The sequence below is a fragment of the Microchirus variegatus genome (genome assembly GCF_963457635.1).
Source record: "Microchirus variegatus genome assembly, chromosome: 2".
NCBI classification, from domain to species: Eukaryota; Metazoa; Chordata; class Actinopteri; order Pleuronectiformes; family Soleidae; genus Microchirus; species Microchirus variegatus.
In genome coordinates, this window is record NC_139803.1 from 14,533,707 (window position 1) to 14,555,303 (window position 21,597).

Consider the following 21,597-nt stretch of genomic DNA (forward strand, 5'->3'; position numbering starts at 1 on the left):
ATACATCTCACCAGCTGCTAAAAGAATGTATTTCAGTTCACCCCCCCACCCAGAGAAAAAAAATCATGCCATCTAAATGTGGCTGTTGATTAGATTAAAGTTGTTAAAGTTTGTTATGGTATCATTTCTCTGCCTTTTTATTTCTCTGGCAAAAATGAATCCATTTTTTGGAAGCATCAGTTCGATTTTCGATTGCTTTAAAGCGGACCTAGACCAGAAGTTCCAATTAACGCTGTTTTTTAGTGTGTATTTGCATCATTACCTTGTTTAAGAAGCCCTGAAGGTTCTAAACAAACAGTTCAGCCACTACTGAGAACGCTGTGTTTTATTGTAATCTCGGGCTCAGCGAGATCTCTGAAAAAACCCGGTCCGGTTACGTCCACACAGATTCTCCGGAAAAGCAGATTGTCCTGCTCCGGGCACTAGTCCGGGCACATCCGGTTGCGTACATTGAACCGCAGAAGAAGAATAACGTCCTTTGTGTCTTCTGGGTGTGAGAGTTGAGTCTGAAATATCGCGGCTGGGCAACAGCGTCAGAAAAGAGGATTTCTATTGGCTCGTTTACAGCAACTAGAAGGTTTTTGACCATAAAAACAAGTTAATGTATGTAAGAAGACCTCCATAACTAACATTTATGTGCAACAGGACCACTCTATGTGAGCTTTAAAGGTCCAGTGTGCAAGAAATAGTGACATCTATTGGTGAGACTGCACATTGTAACAAACGTCCATTTCCCAAGTGCATTAGCATCAGGGAAACGACAGTGGCCTTTGCAAACTAGAAATGATGTCATTCTCTTGTTTGCATTTTAAACTTCTGCTTCTTCTGGCTGATGGTGCTGCCATAAAGCAAGATCCTTCCCAAAAATATCAATATGAAAGCCTTATTGTAAGGCTTCAGAAACCAAACCATTTTTATTTTTAATGCAATTATATAGTTTTTCAAACAGACTTTTTGGTTATGTGTTTATTTTCCGCAAACAAACACTCCTAAATGTTACTCACTGGACCTTTAACATGTATGTTTTATCTTTTTTTTTTTTTTGCCTTCAGTTTCTGACCTGCAGTATGTCCTACTATTACTCAATTGACACATACATACATACATACATACACTTGCTTAGATCACCAGATCAGCCACATCACTATGGATAGACTTCCAGTCTGCATGTGTTTTGCCTCGAAGGCGACGTTGTCCTGACAGGTCACTGACCCACTCAACCATTCAATCATCCCAAAAGGCAGCCAGGTGTGTCGGTCTGTCTTGTCGGTGTTTGTTGTTTGTTGTTTTCTGCCTTAGGGACATGGCTTTTTCATAATAAATGGAAGGGGAAGCATGTATTTCTCAAAGGAACGGAGTTGAACAAACATTAGCTTGAAATATTTCAGTCTATAATGGCATAAAGAGACTGTAACAAAGAAAACCACATAGTTGTAAAGTACAGAAAATTAATAAAATTACAGATACCTACCTAAATCACACAGGAGAAGAACTCACAGTCCATCCCTGCGAATAACTTAATAGGGTTATAAACGAAGGGATGAACAACATGAGAACCTGCTCATCACAACATACATTTGTTCCCTGGGTCCAACTTGTTTGTGTTCACTCCTGGTGTGTAAAATGAGGATGTGTTAAAATACAGAGGTCAAATTCACTCATTCTAATGTATTTTTATATTAAATTTCTACTATTGAACAAATATTAAGCGTGACAGCACGTTCAGGACCGTAAGTGGAATTCATTTATGCATTAGTCTAACACTAATATGATCACATATCCAGTTTTATTTTCCCTCATATTGTGCAGTCCCATTGTAAACTGTGTATATTCTGTATGCTGGTGTTGGTTCACTGTCTCCACAATTAATGTGCCTTTAATTTGTAGCCAAGTGTTCTGCACAGGGGCTAATCAAAGTGTGGCGCCATTAATCTCTATAATACAGCAACTCCTCGCTGCCTGTTTATGCCTCGAAGAAGGTCACTGACTGAAGACTTGCACTGAAAAAGATTGTTGCATAGAGTGAGTATATGGATACTTTTCCTTCTTCTTTTTTAATGTACTTCCCAGCTAAATTCACTTTGATATCGTGAGGAAACTACCTGTTTCCACAAGCAAACAGGTAGTTTTCTTTTTATAATTGTCTAAATAGGTCAATTCTGCTATTTCAGAGGCCTTTCATTTTGAAATTGCACATTAGAATGGCATGATATCTTGTGAGGGTTGTCTACCATCATGGAATTGGCTTTTTTTTTATTTTTTTTATAACAATCTGGATTTAGGTGAAATATATTTTTTAATTATGCTATTTCAGAGGGGTTTTATTTTTGAAATTCCACATCTGTCGCTTTTATTTTGAAATTGCACATTAGAATGGCATGATATTTTGTGAGGGTGTTGTACAATCCTGGAATTGGCTTTTGCTTTAAAAAAACAAAAAAAACCAATCTGGATTTAGGTGAAATCTATTTTTTAATTATGCTATTTCAGAAGGCTTTTATTTTTGAAATTCCACATCTGTCGCTTTTATTTTGAAATTGCACACTCTTACCGTAATGTATACTATATATAGATGTCGCAAAACAAAGTGGAGAGCTAGCTATACACTGTTTTTCGTGGATGCTGGCTTTGCTGCGCTCATTTGCACCGGTCACGTGAGTAAAACCACAGGTGTAAATAATTAAATTAATGACGACTGATTGCATGGCGCGTGAGTGACAGGAACTGAACACGGCAATTATGATGACATTCACAACACCTGTGCTTTTCCTGCTTGAACATGTCAAAATGGCTGCCGCGCAAAGGCTCAAATATGATTTATCATTTCGTTTATTATTATTTACACTTGTGCCAGGTAACTCTTTCCTATCAACAGGGTGATAATGGGCTCTTTGGTCCGGAGAAGGGGACGTGAATTGCTCCACTGTGGCAAAGAAAGAAGCTTAAGCCCACGCTAGGTGACGCTCTGCCTGTGCTTTTGACTCCATGCTCCGTCCATGCTGCAGAGGTTCATCCGCTCCGGTAGGGGGCGCTATGCTTTTCATTTTCATTTCATTTTTCTTTTTCTATTTTTTCCACAGCTTCTCAGTGAGCTGTCCACTTCAGCACCACTAGCAGAGAGCGGAGGAAGAGGAAAAGACTGAGACTGAGAAACACGGCGCACAACATCAGCACCAGCACCGAACCCGCTCCCGAACACTGAAATATAGGCACAGATTCCCGCAGATTTTCCGCCACAGCAGCGAGACACAGCTCTGCACGAAAGGTAGGAGTTTCCTTTAAAAGCCGTGATGGGATTAAGTTGGTGAAAACAACGCTGATGTGTGTTTATAATACCGGGTTTCATCATCACGAAAGACGAACAATCTCTGCTTCCCTTCCTGGTTCGTAGTCACCGTACGAGTCGTTGTTTACGTTTGTTCCGCTTCGATTCGTTCTGTGTTTCGGTTCGTGGGAGATGAAGACGGTCACTTCGGAAACAAAGAGCCTGACGACGGGGAGATCGTGTTTTGTCGGACAGCCTCTCCATCCTCGCTTTGCAGATGGTGTTGTTTTTAATAACTGGTCCGTTTTCCTGCAGCTTCACAGTCACCAGCTGCCGTTTCTTTGCCTCCCTGCTCTGGGACATTTGGCCTCATATTAGCGCTGCTGCTGCTGGATCATTGTTGTGGTGTGAAACATGTACAGAGACAGTCCTCACTCAGTTTACACACGGTGATTCTGGATTAACAAACCAAACAGGGCGGTGGATGAGATAATACACCTAACATGAGTGATGCATATTATTATTATAATAATAATCATAATAATAATACGAAAGAAATGAGAAATCAGTTTAACAGATGAATCAAAAATCTTTTTCTTTAAAAACATGTATTAAATCATGCAGTCCCTTGAGATATAAATCTCTTTTTTACTAAAAATTATATATATATATATTAGAAAATACATACAGTAATACAACGGTATGCATAAACAGGAGCAACAAAGACCAATTCAATTGAAACTGGTGCAATTCTATATTATGATGCCTTTTAATCCCTGATTTAACAAAAAAAAAAATCCATGGGGATTATATCTTATATCTGAAGGCAAAGCCACAACATTCTGAACAGCAGGCATGTGTGAATAAAAGCAAAATAGGAGTAATACCTGGTTGATGTGTATTTAGAGAATAAAAAGACACAAAAAATACAGTATAAAAAGTACACATCAATGATTATTCAATTAATTGAGTACTCAACTACTTTGATAATTGATTGATTGATTTTTCGGCTTCTTAAATGTGAATATTTTCTGGTTTCGTTGTTCCATTTGTCATAAAGAAATCATTAAAACAAGACATTTGAGAACATCATCTTCTCCAGTATTTGGAATCAACATTTTTAGTGAAACAAGTACTTGATTCATGGAGGAAATAATTGACAAATGAATCGGTTCTGAAATAAAATGATTGCCCCTAGATGTCACGCAAACGTAAAAGTGCATAACATAAAAGCACTACAATGCAAGAGAAAAGCATAAGTGGACAAAAAGATGCAACTATTAACTTTAAAGACATTAGAAGAAGAAGGAGAGGCAACGGAAAGGGATGAATACAGTACTGCAGCGTTACAGATGCCAACTGGCCTCAAAAAGAAAACTCCAATAATGAGCTCTCGAACCCCAAGAAGTAAAGGAAGATGAACACTGAGAGAAAATGAAATGGGAAAAAATAAGAAGTAATGGATGATTAAATCCAGAAGAAGGCAGCAATGCAACATTATGGATATCAACTGCAGTGAAAACCAACCAATCCACAATCTACAGAGTCCACCAGTCTTTACCTTCCATACGTAACGTAGGTCATTCCAAAGTCGAGGGGCTCAAACGGTTAAAGTATCATCACCTTTCAGATTTATAAGCCTCCACTTTGGAACTTGACTGAATGATCCAACTTGAGCATGTCAGGCTAAGAGCTGGTGTATGTGAGTGTGTGGAGTGATCAGTAAAATGTTAAAATCGGTTCTAAAATATGCAGAAATTAGACTGGACTTTGGTTTGTGGCTGCGTTCTTTGACAAAGACAAAATTCTTTGAAATCAGCTGATGTCCACAGGCGCTTTGCTGGAGTCTGATCTTGTGTTTTCTAACCGAGGCGTCTGACAGGCTTCACTGAGCATCACATAATGAATATTGTTTGAATCCTGTCATCCAGCGCTGGCAGGTTAAAGCCTTTTGGTCTTGTGAGCAGCCGGACTGAAAATGGTTCTTGATGTTGTTGCAGAGTTTTGCTGCTGCCTGAATCTGGATCATTTGAAAAAGGGACAAATCCATGTAGTGCTGCAACGATGAGGCAGAAAACATTATAAATAATAGTTTATTCATAATAGACATTAAGAAAACATTTGATATTCACTTTTAATTGCATCTCTGATATATTCTGTATCTATTTTATGAAGATAAAACCATAAATATGTATGTATGTATTTTAATGGTTTAGAGTGAGCTTAATTTAGCACTTTTGTTGTGATGACTTCTTCAGTTCTTCCAGGCTTTGTAAACCTCACTATATAAGGAATTTTTACACACAACACAATATTGTATTTGGAGCTTGTAGAAATAATAATAATAATAATAATAGGAGGAGAAAAAAACTACTCCCTATAAGGAAGTACTTGTGATGAGTCTTTGGACATGAAGATAGTAGAACTGAATTATTCCATTTGCTGACAAAGAAAATGTGCCACTTTTCTCATGTGTTTTCAATAGTTTCACTAATTTTCCAGGACAATATTTATTAGGGGTGGGGTCAAAATATCGATATTTGCTAACTCCAAAGTAAATATTCCCCTCTAGAAATAATAGCGTGGGAAAGCTACGCTAAGAGATGCTCCGTCCACGTTTAATACGCAGATTTTATGCACTTTGTTCTCTTCGTTGTGAATAAATGGAGGAATCCTGCAATATATCGATGATCACAGAATCGTTGTTTGGTGATATTGGTATCGTGGACCGTGTATGTCGTATCGTGTTGTGTGAGGTACCTTGTTTAGTTCATTCTTTTCAAACAGTTTCTAAGCCTGAGTGATTGGTCCACTGACAAAATAATCACCTCCTCAATAAATAATGAAAATGACCACGAGCTGCAGCCCTGACGAATAACCAAAAACTCACCCATCCCTCATTCTCCGTCAGATTACTCAATAACACACACAGGGCCAGGTCTGGCCCGTGGTGGACCAGCTCCATCCAACCCACAACGCCCTCACAGGAAAACAAAATCATCCCCAAAAATCAATAAAAGGGAGCACATTAAAGCTTATGCCTCAGACGAGGCGACACTTTGTTAAATCACTGCACACGTGCAGACTGAATGTTTTAGCTCCCAATCCTGTATCTTCAGATTAAAGTCTTCAGATTAGGGTTACTTCCTGTCTATCACCACATATTTGTAGTACATGTGACTGTTTGTTTGTTTGTTAAAGGTGCTATTTTGGTCCGCATTTAATCTCAGATGTGGGTGTTTTGTTCGAGATAGAGACTTGTATTTCTTTTTACACATGCGGTATAAAAAGATGGATTAAATTCCAGACCCCTTGGAGATTTAAAATTTGATGTGCTGACATAATTCAGTGTGTGGCTCTTTGGTAACTTTATCAGTGTCAGTATGGTAATCTGGTGGGGAAAAAAACTCTGCTCTTTGATATGCAGTTGTGTGGTAATCCAAGTATATATACATTCAAATGTCTACTATTAAGGCTGCAACTAATTATTATTTTCATAATTGATTCATCTTTTGATAAAAGAAAAAGAGAATATTCACATTTAAGAAGCTCAGAAGTCAGACTTCATTTAATAATAATTAAAAAAATTAATTATCATAGTAGTCGAAGATTAGTTTACTAATCAATTAATTGATGAATCATTGCAGCCCTGTCTGCTATCAACATGGAACATGACTGGCTCTGTCTTTATGAACAGTGTGTGGATCAGTAATCAGAGCTCAATTTATGACACACTGAGGGTAAAAGGGAAATGTCAGCAGGAGGTGTGTGTGTGTGTGTGTGTGAGGACTAAAACACTTATAAACCATAGGGAGTGAGGACATTTTGGGAAAGTGGGGACACTTTTCCTGATCCTCATCTTCTCCTATCATCTCCCCTTAAAATGGCTTTTTGCAGGTTAACGCTTTAACACACACTACTGCAATTAGGTTTGTGCCGTCGGAAAAAATTCCACTTGTTTGTGAAAGCTGAGAAGTTGCACGTCAAAGCCAACATGTGGTTATTATGGTAATCTCAAATAGGCATCTTTGTCGCAATAGAGGAGAGAGTTGGAGAAAAGCCTGTACATTAACATAGTTTCCATTTTTTTGAGACAAAATGAAAACAAAATGTTATTTCCAATATGTTTTATATTCAAATTTAAAAGTGAATGCGCAAAATCTGGTGTTCATGTACAACAGGGTTTTTTTTCTTTGTTTTTCTTCATTTTAAATTGTTAATGCACTATTTTTACATGCAGTAAATTGTAAATAACTGCCAGATATAAAAGGTTGTTCTGCTAAAATCGGCAAAAGCACTTTCTTGCCCTTTTTAATGGTTAAAATAGGTAAAAACGTCAATTTTGAGGCTTAGGTGTTTAGGGCTACCTGATTTTAGGGTTAGGCTTAGAATTGGGTTTAGGTTGGGCTTAGGCATTTAGTTGTGATGGTTAAGGTTAAGGAGCCAGGGAATACATTATTGAGTTTCCTCAGGATGATTGTTGCACAAATGTGTGTTTGTGTTGACCATGGGACTGAAGGCACCAACTGTGTCCGTTTGGGTCAAAGTCAAATACTTGCAGTGCAAGATCTGAGCAAAATCAGTCTTCCATTTTGTCAGCGCGTGGCTGTCGGTGCGATAGTCGACCCAGGTGAGGTGTAAGAGGCTGACAGAGGGATTAGCTTGTATTAGGATGTTTGCTGCTCGCAGAGGTGTGAGCCAAACGTCCGTCACTCTTGCTCTATCTACCTCCGCCGTCTGTTTTCCTGCACAAGGCATCTGTCTTCTGCCTGCTCTACATTCGTGTTGTTTCTAGACGAGCAGTGATCCCCCCCTCGCCCACCTAACGCCCACCCCGCTCTGCAGCATCTCACTGCTTCTCCTTGCCGTCCTTCCTCGCCACATGCAGACTCTGTCAGAATCCCTACCTCCCTGTGCTCTCCTCTCATCCCGCTGGCAGACACACACTTCTCCTCCTCCTCCTCCTCCTGTCCTACTTCCTCAGCTCTTCATGACGGGTGAAGCTGATGTCGGTGAATCTGAGCTGAATGGGGGGGGAGTTGCACCAGGAGGATGGAAAGGTTAGAGGTCTTTAGTGAGTACCATTCCCCCGAGGTTTCAAAGCTTAGGCAGACATCATCATCATCATCTCGTGATGTGGTGTGATTGTGTGTTAAAAAGAAGAAGAAAGAGGAAAAAAGAAACATTCACATTGCTGCAGTGTTAGAGCGCAGCAGCAGCAGCAGCAGCGACATCTCTGCTTTTCAAAGAAGTCAAATGCACTCAAGAAATCAGGCTGAGGTGTTACTTTGTGAAAACTGCACTCATTCAGGCAGAGTCAGGGCCACAGCATCCTTGGGTTGTGTGTTGTCGCTGTAAGTGGTGGCTCCTTTTATTTTGTTTTTTAAATTTAAAAAGCTTGTCACTTTTTGTTTCCATCTCAACCAAGAACAGAGTTTTGTTGCTGTAATTTTGGTAAGTGGAAGTGATGAACACTTAATAATGTTTGGCAATTTTTGAAGCAAACCATGTCTTGTGCGTCATCACCAGCAACTTTCACAATTTATTTCAAGGATATGTGAGATAGGGCTGTAAATAACTATTATTTTCAGAATCCATTAATCTTTCGATTATATTCTTGATTAATTGAGTAATCGTTTGATCCATAAAATGTCAGAAAATGTTGTAAAAACCTGAAAATGTTGATCTTATATGTTTTAGTTTGTGTTAATGATTTTTGTGTGGGAAAATATTCAGCTTTAACAAGCTAAAAAAAAAAACTCAGAAAGCTTGTGTTATTTCTTTAAAAACCTTCAATCGATGATAAAAATAGATGTTGATTAATCTGGTAATTGTTTCAGCTAATAAGTGCTAATAAGAAACTAAATCTAATCAAAGTTATGTATGAAGAACTAGATAAAAACACCTATTAGAATATTATGAGTTAAAGTTAAACCTCTACTGCATGTGAGTAAGTACTCTATTTAATGTAAAAGTATCAGGAATTAGATGATTTTTGAGAATTATAAAGTTTATTTATCACATTGGCGGGAACATTGCAGTTGTTTGTCTCCTAGAGCTCATACATTTTTAAAAGGGTTCATCAATCCTGTACATTTCTGTTATTTCTTATAACCGAAAAGGGAAATAGTTTTTTATTCTGCTCCAAATCATACCAACTAAGTAATATCAACACTAGTCTTTGAAGGTTCTGTAGTTAGCTGTAAGCTAATGGACTTTATATTCACATTATTGTGAGTTTCAGTGATCCTGCTGACAAAGAGTGAAAACACAACCTGCGTGGCAGAAATAATTACAGCTATTTATTTGAGTTCCTTCTAAACTTCCCCGCTAATCCTTTCAGTATTCTGCGTTAGTAGACATCCCGATGCTGTTACCTCCAACCATCTTGTCGTTGAAGAATCGGCAGCTGCTGAGGCTCTGGCCTGAAACACAGAGTGAGATCAATACTCGGCACATTCTCCTCTGGCTTTGATCCTTGAGAGGCTGTTATGGGCTCTGTGCTGTTGCTATTGTTGTGGTGTGTTGTTGCCGTCATCAGGAACCTGCAGTGGCCACACTCCCTGGCAGAATGTCTCTCTCTCTCTTCCATTAAGGTTACCTGAGATGTTCCGTCCTCTGTAATCCTCCCACCACCCTAAATGCGTGGTTTTAAAGCAGGAGTTGAGTTCAGTGCTTGGGCAGACAAAATAGCTCACCACTCTTCCCATGTTAAAGCACATCCATTTTTAATCCTCGACCCTGAAGCGCACACACACACACACACACTGAATTTCCTTCAGTGTTTGTGTTAAGAGAGCTTTTTTGTTGTTTTATATTTTCAAGTCTTAATTCAGTTTTTTACCATTTGCATTTAAATCACAACAAATATTGAAGTAGAGGCTGTTCTGTATATCAGGGATTCTCAATCCTGTTCCTGGGGACCCACTGCCCTGCATATTTGAAGAATCGTCCTTGCTCCAACACACCGGATTCAAATAGGTTATCAGGCTTCTGCAGTGCTTGCTGATGAGCTGACTGTTTGAATCAGGAGTGTTGGAGCAGGGAAACATCTAAACCATGCAGGGTATTGAAGAACCATGCTGTGAAGTGGCAACCAGTTATGTTGTCTCCCTTAAGAATTCGAAATTCCACTTTTAAGCCTCCAGAATTGACGTTTCGGAACTGGAAGTTCACCTGTACCTGGCCCACTTTTGTGCACTCATGTGCTGTGCTTTATCATCAATTTAGCTCTCAATGGGATTATAATTCACAAAATTTACATAATATTCTATTGAAGACTTGAATCCGGTTCTAAAATCTAAAATGTTCACTGACATTGTAAAAGAAGTGAGAAATACGCAGACTTTCAATCAAACTGAAAGTATTTGGAACCAGTGGAGTTGCCCCCTGGTGGCTATTCTGTAAATTATTAGTTCTGCATTGCATCCTTGGTAGAAGAAGGCTAAGTCCACTCTGTGTTTATGAGTATGATTAATTCTAGTAAGGGGAGGAAACAAAGATCTGTGTTTGCGTCGGGCCAAACCAGTAAAATGCTCGGTATGCCAGATTACCAGTCTAGCCCTCCAACTCCATCTATTGAACTCTCGGATATCGTAATTTCTGATCAAAAGTGACAGCCCCCAAGCCTGAGTGCATCTTTTTTTCCCTCCTGAGATCACACCTGTCATCGAGAGGTGATTTAATTCTTCTCTCGACGACCTGCATAGGAGATCTGTGCGTCTGAAATGTAACATCAAGTTCAAGATCAGCCTCCTGTTGCGTAAAACATTTAAGCAACTTGGAAGATCAAGAGCACGTCTGCTTCATCTCCTGATCAAAGGCTGTGTGGCCCCAGATTCATTCTCATCAAGAGAAGGAAAAAAAAAAAAAACGCAAGATAAAAATTTGATTAAGGCCTGAAAACGGAATAATAAATCCCACATTTTGTTTCTGATGGACTTCTGCCCAATAATACCAGCTGAATGAGATAATCTTTTATTTATTAGCTTCGCATAGATCTATTTTTGTTAAATTAAACATTATTATTTGAAAGCGCTACCGTTTTTTTCCACCAAGCAGACTTTCTGTGAGATGTATGTGTGCGTAACTGAAGTCAGTTACTGTCGTGAGAATCCGCAGCGTTTTTCGAGTGGAAAGCCTTTTGAAGTCGTCACTCAGTTACTGCTCAAAGGGCAGTGTCGGACTGCTTGTTAGCCATCGTTGGGCTTTGCGCATGCATGTGTGTGGTATACTGTCCCCTAGGGATCCCCTTCCTCTATCCCACTGACTTCAGAGCTGCTTTGAAGTTTCTCCAAAGACGAGAGGTGAAGGAGGAGGAGGGGGAGAGAGAGAGAGGATAGATGGAGACAAAGAGAGGCGGGGGAAGGGAGCGCAGGAAAAACTCACTCCCGCTCATCGTCGAGCTGCTTTCCCCTTATAATATTGGAACGGTGTCGTAGTCTGCACGGTGTTATTTTGTATGACAAACGGTGGCTGTGTTGTTGAAGTGAACACGACTTGTGAACTCAGAGAGAAAGAGGGAGAGAGCGGTTGAAGGCAAGAGAGCGGCGTGTCGGGAATTTATAGCATATTAAGGTGGTTGAGTCGCTGCTCACGGTCAGCTGATGAATAATGGAGGGGATCAGTGTCTAGTTCCATCAGGTGATCCTGGTGTACTTTTCCGGAGTGCCGTGTATGTTTTGGTGTGTGTGTCTCTGTGTGTGTGTGTGTGTGTGCGAGGGTGAAAAGAATAGAAAGAGAGGCACAGTGAGAGCAGCTGCTGCTGTACCCAACACACCCACAACACAAAAAAACCATCTGCTATCCCAACTCCAGAGTGCTAACGCACATTCTTTCTTTGGCAAACGCACACCACATATACAGACAGAAGAATTACTTTAGGCATAAATTGCAATCAAAACAAGTTGTCTGTGTAAAAATTATACACCACAAACAATAGTGAATGTACTCTTCTGGTTTTACTGTTTGAATGGAATATGGGAAAATGAGCCTATACTCACTCGATTTATTATATCAGTAAACATTTTCCTGAGGAGTTAATGCTCTCAACTGCCAGGTTAATGTGATTATTTTTCTTTTTCTTAAGTTATCATTTCGAGGAAAATAGGAGTGTGATTGACTCTTATGGTTCGAAATTACTTCCAGTTGCCACTTGGTAAACATTATCAAAGGAACATGGTTCCTTGGGATGGCAAACATTGTAATTTTGTGCCCTTAGACCCCCAAAAAACTGTTACAAAAAGACTTTAACTTATCTAAAAATATTAATTCTCAACTGATTTGGCATTATGATGTAGCCCTAAGTGAATGGGTGCACTGGTGGATTATCCTTCCTGCTCCTCTGATGCTGTCAGCTGAGAGTCACCCTTCACTGATATTTGGCTCCTTTTCTTCCTGGAATATCTGAAGGTTATGGAACAGTTTCTACTGCCCCCTGCAGCCAGCCTTAGGATCCCTGTGTTCCCTTTTGCATTTGCCCTTTCCTAAGAACTAGAGCCAGAAGCTCCTCCACCAGATCTTTGAGAGGCTTCTTTATCTTGGAGCCCGGAGCTCAAGAGACTTCAGAAACTGCTGGATGGAGGTCCCAGTGTTGCCTCTGCATCCAACTCTTTTTACTTTTGTTTTTTCTGTCCATGACAGCGTCTTGTCTATTCTCTTTTCCCATGGTACAGTCCATCCAAGTACAATAATAATCCGAGTAATGGTGGCTGTTAAGAGCATGATATCTGGCTGTCGGGAGGTTTTGTGGTCCTGAAATGGAATCTCAGGCTTGCTCAGAGCATTCTTCTTAGCTCTTCCATCTTCACCATTTTCTTTTCCTTTCCTTCCTGGACCAATGCCATCCTCTTGTTTGATGATGTACTCTATTGTCTGCATCATTTCCCTTGCATCCCGCATGCACTTGCACCTTAGTATTTTGGCTCTTCAGTGTTTTGGTTCAGGAGAGACTCAGCTCAGTCATCTCACCTTCTCTTAGTTGTGGCTAAAGCTAATGAAAGTCAATTGAATCCTGCTCCTATTAAAGGGATGAGCCTGCTTTTCTCCGGTTCCTCCACAGATATTCAGACATTGATGGCATTACACCAGAAATGTACTCCACGTCATCCTCTTGCATAAAAACATCAGTTTCAGCTTTGTTCTCCAATTAACGCCATAGATATAGGTGAAGGTGGTGACTCGATATCCTTCACAACAGTGAGTCGGCTGGGTTGTTAACTTGTCATAGCTGCAGTGGAGCTATTAGCTCCTCTAGACGTCAATCAAAGGGAGCCTCCAAGCAAACGCATACAGAGAATGCTGTATTGCAGATGGTGCTGTATTTCAAATGGTCATTCAGTGAAGGCAGATAATTGTTGTGCAGGAAGTGATTGTTATTGTTTCAGAAGCCCCGCCGTGGTGACATCTGCGATAGATAAATCAAAACAATGAGTAGGAGAGCTTCCGAGTCGTTCATCCAGAGCTGTCGTAATAAGAAAAAAAGCGCGGCTTAGGTGGATGAGAGAATCGAGTGATGACTCAGGATGTAGCTCTCACGTAAATGAACGGAAATGAAATACAGCCTCAGTATGGCTGAATTACTAACAGTATTTATATAAGAGTAAACTAATCTTAACCCCCACCAGCCCCAGCTTGCAGTTTTTACGATTCGTTTAAAATCAAGCCGAACCTTGTGTTCCATTTATTTGGATCACGTACGGTTTTATGAATAAACATGGCTTTAATTATTCCCTGGAATGATGTTGATTGTGTGAAATGACTGACAATGCTTCACTGCGAGTCAAACCCGCCAGATGACTAAATGTCATCTGTGCTGAGCTGCATGCAGGGCACCGTTCCATTCTGTTTCCCCAGGAGACGAGGAAAAAGGCCAAGAACACTGAGGGAAGAAAGCAGGAAAAGGTGATGCTGTGAGTGAAAACTGTGCTTGGAAGACGAATGCAGGCTCTGACCTTTTCCATCATCTTTTTGTTGTTGTTGTTGTTGTTGTTGGTGGTGGTGTATACTGGGAATTCATTCAGCTCTGCTTGCTGCAGTCTCAGACTCAGCCATTCCTGAAATAACAGTTTGTTTGTTGTTTTATTGTCAGTTCAGGCCTGGTGTTTGGATGGATTTCACCCAAGTGTAAACTCTATACCTGTGCATGATGACAAGTGATCCTGTTATATCAGTCTTTCGGTGTAGCTTTATTTGCTGTACAGAGTGATGTGCATTCAGATCAGCACATCACCTCACTTCTCTCGGTCAGAGATTCGCACAGCTGTTGTGGGGGAGGGGGCGAATCAATCATGTTCTCCCTCAGATTATGTAAAACTGTGTCAGTGCACGTGCATGTGATGAATGCCTCTCCGTCTCATGGCTCAGTGTCATCGGAGTTATGGGTAAAGGGTGCTTGTAAATAATGAATATACAGTTTAATAGAGAGAGCCAAGTGTGAGTGAGTGCATCATTCACAGCTATTTCTGCAGCTGCTTTAGTTTTATTTCACCCTTCAATTGTTCTTGAACTTGGGTTACTTACTGCCTAACAAGACCTGGAAGTTATAAGGTTTAAGAATAGCAGAGGATAGTTCAGACCAACAGAAAAACATATGCTGTGTTTTCATCATGATATGGTTTGGTTTGGAATGGTACAGCCCTGGGTCAGGCTTGCGTTTCAACTGAGAACAATACTTTTACGGTGAGTGTGTAGCAACGGACGACGACATTCACTGGGACACAGGAAGAAGAGAGCTTCCAGTATCTCTTTTTTCGCTGCACGGTTTGTGGCTATTTGTCTCTACAAGACGCCTAACTTTGTATGAGAATAAACTGCGGCAGGTTGAATAAACACAGGTTGCAAGGGATTGACGTTTTGCTCCACTCTGACCGTACCATACCATTTTACGCTGGCACCCCAAGGGAAGTCGAAAAATGGAACAGTTGGGGCCAGTTATTTTAGTACTTACTGTACCAAACTGAACCGATCCACTCGGTTATATGCACACCCCCTAGTAAAATGTTGTATGAACAAAAAAAGCACAGTATTAATAATAAACATAAAGACTACAGGAATAGCCCCAAAAATGGAGCAGGAGTGAAGCTGTGCAGAATATGATTTCACACTTGCAGGAATCTTTGCAAATTAGTATCAATAGCATATATAATTTAAAAATGATCATTTTCTAAATCGTAATGTATGACTTCATTGTACTGAATATTATTCATAACTAGTGCCGTTTCGTCTGACTCACCATCTCGTTCATGGCACGCTGTCCTCTCCGCGTTGGCAAGACTGTCAGAAGTGGCTCGTTTTAGCGATACGTCTGTCACATTTCTACCGATATCTCTTGCGTTTCTAATCCAAACACTGTGAGCAAGTCGGCGCTGCACACAGCGGTGCCCTTAATAAGTCACCTGCCAAGTTTTCAGCCTGTCAAGCAAACCGCCGTCGGACAGTTATGTGATTTACAGACAGATGGACAGACAGACAGACTCTCCTTAAATTAATAAAGAGATGACACACATCATCTGTACTTAGTCAAACACGACCTTTACCCCTGACAAGTTTATTCTTTGGTTTGATAGAAGGAATAAAAGTAAAAGTACTTTTTTATTTGTTTACGTTTTATTCACATTTCTCCATATATTGTATTCTGAATAAATGAAACTGAAGTGTATGCAAATGCCAAAGGTATTTGCTGAGTGGCTGTCGCTGAGAGACCACATTGTTCACCATAGAGTGAAATTATGTGTTAATAAAATGAAAAAAAGTGAACAGATATTCCCATCTATTATTTTACATCTCAGTATTATAACTCCAATATGAAGTCATCTGTAGCTGTAGCTGCTACCAGCTGATATTAAACAGAAAACTTCACTGAATAAATTATTCAGTTGGTAATTAACATTTAAAGGGTGAAATTGGAAATTTCCATGAGATGTTTTTGCTATTTCAAACGAGCGCTGTATGAATCTAGATTCTTGTAGAACGAGTTACGCACCATAGAGATTTTCAGGCCAGGACATTAAATGTTACTTATGTCGTTAATATAATATGCATATTAAATGCACTGAGCTCTTGGTATACTGGTATTGTCTATCTACAGTTGCCATAAAAAAAGACCAAGAACAATGAGTGGGTGTTGTCATTGCACATGCTTTGTTGGATGGATTTTTTGTTGTTCTTTCCCAAAAGCTTGTCCAGCTCTTTGTGGACATTTAAATGATTGTACCACCAACTTTCTTTGGAAATTCAAACTGCAGAAAAATGAAATTGGACAAAGGAGGTCACTCAGTGTGCCAGATCACACTTAAAATGGCTTTCATTTCATACATGTGAAAATGAAATGCTTCACATTCGTATTTCATTTGAAATTCTTTTCAATAGAACCTTCATACTTGGATTCTGCTGTGACTGACATCCAGAAGCTTTTGTTATTCAAACATAGTGGGTTGCAATTTGCATAGAAAACAACTTTTTTTTCTCATCTGAATTTAATTTAGTCCTCCAAATACTTCAGCAGCAGTAAAAACATCAGTACAGCTCCCATCAGCCTGGCAAGGGGAGAGAAGGGTATAGGCTCAGTTTAGTTGTTTCCCAAAATGCATGAACGTGTTTAATGAACGCCGCTCGATCGTGACAGACGCAAAGAAGACGTGACGACTCTTGCTTGTCATGTTGGACACTGAGCGAGGCACTAAAATGGCGGCACCTGTCAAACGGTAGAGTCTGTGTGGCTCAATGCAACTGTCCTCCTCAGAGAGAGAGTGTGTGTGAGAGAGTATACAGGTAATGGGCAAGGATGGTGGACTGTGAATTATTTACGAGCGCTATCAGACAGTGTCTGTCAGCCACAGCCCCGGACTGAGAATTCAAACCTGATATTGGACTGATATGCAAGAGGGGAGTCTTCTATCTGCTGCTTGACAGAAGCGCTCTGTGTAAAATCAGCAAGTACGAACAGACTGGTGTAAATTCGCATGTGCTGATTTATTTCTGATGTTGCAAAGAGGTAATCATACAGAGGTATTTACTGTGAATCCTACTCTGTTTAATAAATAATGCAGCTTTACGGTTAAATGCTTTTATTCCGGGAACCTTTCAGCAGCGTTAATGCGATGCATGAATGTCTCATTGGGAATCGTGCCCGAACTTAAATGTCTGCTTTCCGTCATAGAGGTTAGGTGCAAATGGAGAGTGAGAGACACTGTATTCAGGCACAGTGCGGTTGGTTAAAGCTAATGAGTGCGCGAGTATTGTGCAGACGCGCTTCAGCATCTTTTCTGCTGAGTGGCACTTTAGGCACGCCGAAGTAACACATTATTGATGTCAATACAGCAACGTTCTCTTAACATCTCACGCAGTCTCCTCCTTTTATGTCTCCAAAAAACCTCTGTCACTGCTTTGATAAGCACTGCACCAGCAATTACTCACACTTAGTGTATCCAATATACAGAATGAAAGCACTGGCAGAATGGGAGGCCTCTTCATCAACTTCTCTGAGAGGAAAATTATTGCTTGGTGCCGTTGGCAGCGCTGGTATCAGTGCATTGGTCTTTGTTATTCTGAGGTATTTTATTTGGCTGAGTGTAGGCATCGGTCAATAACCAGGTTCAAGGTGAACCAAGATATTAAGAAGTCAAGGTTTCAAAACGATTACATTTTTCTTTCATATCATGCAGTGTGTGTGAAAAGTCGACACATTTTTGTCACCCCACGCTTCCCTAGTGTGTTAGAAAACCTATGCAGCCTTCAGTTAGCATCAAGGTTTGTCCACTGTGGGCTATTATTAAAAAAAAAATATGGTGGCCTCCATCGAACTGATATAAATATAAAATGCTCAGTCTGAGGTAATGAGAAACGGCAATTCATTACAGTACAGAAATATGATCATTGCACTATACAATATACTTTTTTTTTTTTTTTTTTACTTTTTTTTTTTTATGATTAATTCCAATATTTCCAACATGTTGACCCTCATACAGGAAGTAATGAAAGTGGACACTATCTAATAAGAATATCATAAAGGTATGTGATATTTAATGTAAAACTAGTTAAACACTAATTATACCAGTATCTGCTGGTTTGAATGAATGAATGAATCGTTTATTTCGGGCATGACAAGTAATCAACATCTGCATACATCATCATTTATATTCATACACATGACCGTGTCGGTCGTTACTAAGCTACCAAAACTCAGTAGCGATTGTGCTGTATGGATTTTATATTGATTTGTCAATTAATTATACGGGAACATACAGAGAGGTAATGGCGTTCTTCTTCCACATCATTAAAATCTGTGTTTTAAATCCAAATCATATTTGTAAAAAGCTATGTTTGTCCGTTACTTTAATCCAAAATTGCACCATGGCTTTAATTGAACCTGTGCAGATGCTGCTGGGCGTGTAATATCTATTCAGTTTACTCCAACTCAAATTGAAGGAATGGTGTTGTTCCAGCTCACCACTTTAATAGATTCACAATCTTTTAAAACAACTATTAACTAATAATGTCATGTAATAACAGACAGTAAGGAGCTTATGAAAACATAAAATACTACAATAGCTTAGTGTATTGTTTACCCTTTCATTCAATATTCAGTCTGTACAAGACTGTTTACTTTCAGCTGAGACTTTAAGTGACAGAGTGTAGCCTTGCTTTTTATTCTGTGCAATTGCGCACTGTTAAATTAAAATTGCCAGCAGCTGGGTGTGCATCTAAAACGGAGAGTGTGCTAATCTGTAGAAAAGATCTTAGTTTTAATTGGTCTGCACCTGCAGTAATTGTGCAACACTGTTTTTCTCTTGCACAAACAGTTATACTGCGGCTCTCTTTTATTTTGAATACTTTGCCACGATCAAAGTCCCCCCTGCCTCAACTTCTGCAATTAGTAGATTTAGAACTTCATTCGGAAGTATAAACATGCAATTTCCAGGACCATATGCTAACGAGGCTGATTTAAATGGATGAAATCAGTTTCCTCAACACAAATCCCATCTGTATTTTTCAAGTAGAACACATTTAATCTACAGTAAATTCAAGGGTCTTGATGGTCAATCCTTCTTTATTTATGCACAATACGTGCATTTTGTTTGGCTTCGTATGAAGTGCATAAAATATAAATATTTAGAAAATCTGAACTACTAAATGTACAGTATTTACAGCTAAAGTAAAAAGTGCCTTGTGTTTGAATATATTAAAAATGGTAGCGCAATATTTTTTTTCCATAGCACTCTTAATAGAATTAGATTTGTGTCAATATTTTCAAACAACAGTTTTTAAGATTTTTGAAAGATAAAATCAATATTTTATTTAATCATTAAAAGATACAATATTTTATTGTTTGAAAATACAGTTGTTCTTTGGGTTCCCTGATTTGTTGCGCTGTGGTTTATTGTTTGCAAATCTGACCATGGGCGGGCCTTAGGAAGCTGCCTGCTGATTGGCTAAGCTTGGAGTAGCTGTCAACCTGGAACTCGTTCACCAAGTTTTCAGCGCAGTCGATCGTAACATATTAGTAGACCCACTGGAAAACTGGGTAGGACTTTCTGGCACAGCATTAAAATGGTTTGAATCCTGTGTCTATAGGTAATTGCACATCTGAGCATGCACAAATTACATGTGGAGTTCCCCAAGGCTCCATTCTGGGGCCTCTTCTGTTCAACATCCACTGATGTCGCTCAGATCATGAAAAGCAACAAAATATGTTACCATTGCTACGCAGACGACACACATTTACATAACAATATCACCAGGAGACTATCGCCCAATATAAGCTCTGAGTAGATGCATTGAGCAAATCAATGATTGGATGGAGCGGAATTTTCTCCAAGTAAACAAAGAAAAAGCTGAAATGACGCCAAGCCTGTGACTACTTCTGGTCCATTGAGTTGTCGCTCCAAAACTCTGTAGCCAATCAGCAGGCAGCTTCCTAAAGCCCGCCCAAAACAATGGCACAAAAATAAAATGCAGTATTTTTGAATTATTAAATCAATATTTTATTTGCTTATTAAAAAGTGTTGTTTGGAAATATTGACACAAATCTAATTCCATAAAGAGTGCAATGGAAAAAACATATAGTAATGAGCCAGTCTACTTGAGATTCCAGCAGCGAGCCAGTGAGCATTTATAGACCCAGGCTTGGGGAAAATGTTGGGCTTCGTTGCTTCCTGTGGATTTAGAAGCTGCCGTGTTGTCAGCGGCAGGTGCAGAAGTATGAGGTGAGCTGATGTCGAGGTGCCTGCAGTAACACGCTTGTTAGTAAGCGTGAGCCGTGACAGCAGGCAGACGTCAGTCAGAAGATGGAGATAAAGTGGAACATTTTACTATTGCAATTGTGTTCTCATCAGAGCATTTGTTGCTGACAATAAAGTGCTGCTCTGTACCACAGGGACCCACTTATATTAACCAATCTGATAAAAGAGACACACTGAGATGTGACTTTCTATCTCGGAGGCTCGGAAGAGCCGTAAAAAAAAGGGCTTTTGTTAACTTACATTTAGAATGGCTGCTTCTGTGAATACCAGCTTCTTCTTTGCAGTCGGAACGTGACAAAGCTTTATAGCGCTCTTACATCAGCGGTGTCGACTTTGATACTCCACAGGGCTGTTATTGCCTGATAATTGTCTTGCAGCAGGGAGGATAAATCTCACCTCAGAACACACCGAAGATCAGAGAGTCAAATAAATGCTTCTCTCACAAAGGCGTTATTTAAATATCTGTTAATAACTCATTTTCGAGCTGGATTCGTCTCTGTTAGTTTTATGCCAAGAACTATCTCACTGGCAGAAATGGTTCAGTATTAATAAATGTCAGCCAAAAATGTTTTCCAGCATGCAATCATCTCGACCAGCTTGCAAAAGTAATTTATTATTTAATATTAATTTCATTATATTTATTTATCTATAGCTCTACCTCATGGTTTTCACTCCCTTTTCACATACGATATATTCTGGCCTTCATGTTTTAGTTGTGTTAGTTTTAAATGTCTATAGCCGTGTTTCGGTACGCATTGCGATACTTCTTTTTTTTGCGTTTCCATTAGAAATAGTACCAAAATAGTACCCATTATTTGGTACCCTTCCCTTGGAGTACCAGAGTAAAAAGGTACGGTCAGGGTAGCTCCACCCACAACGTCACTCTTTCTTTAACGCTCACAGTCTATTCTCAAACAAAGCTTGACATCATTGTTCGTTGTTGTCACATTGGTACGCGGCCATCGGGCACAGCCCACACCCCGCCTACCAAGGACCAAGATACTGTTCTTAGTCGAAACCCAAGCCTGACCCAGGGCCTTACCATTCCGTACTCTACCAAACCGGACCGTAGATAGACTGACAGATATTTGA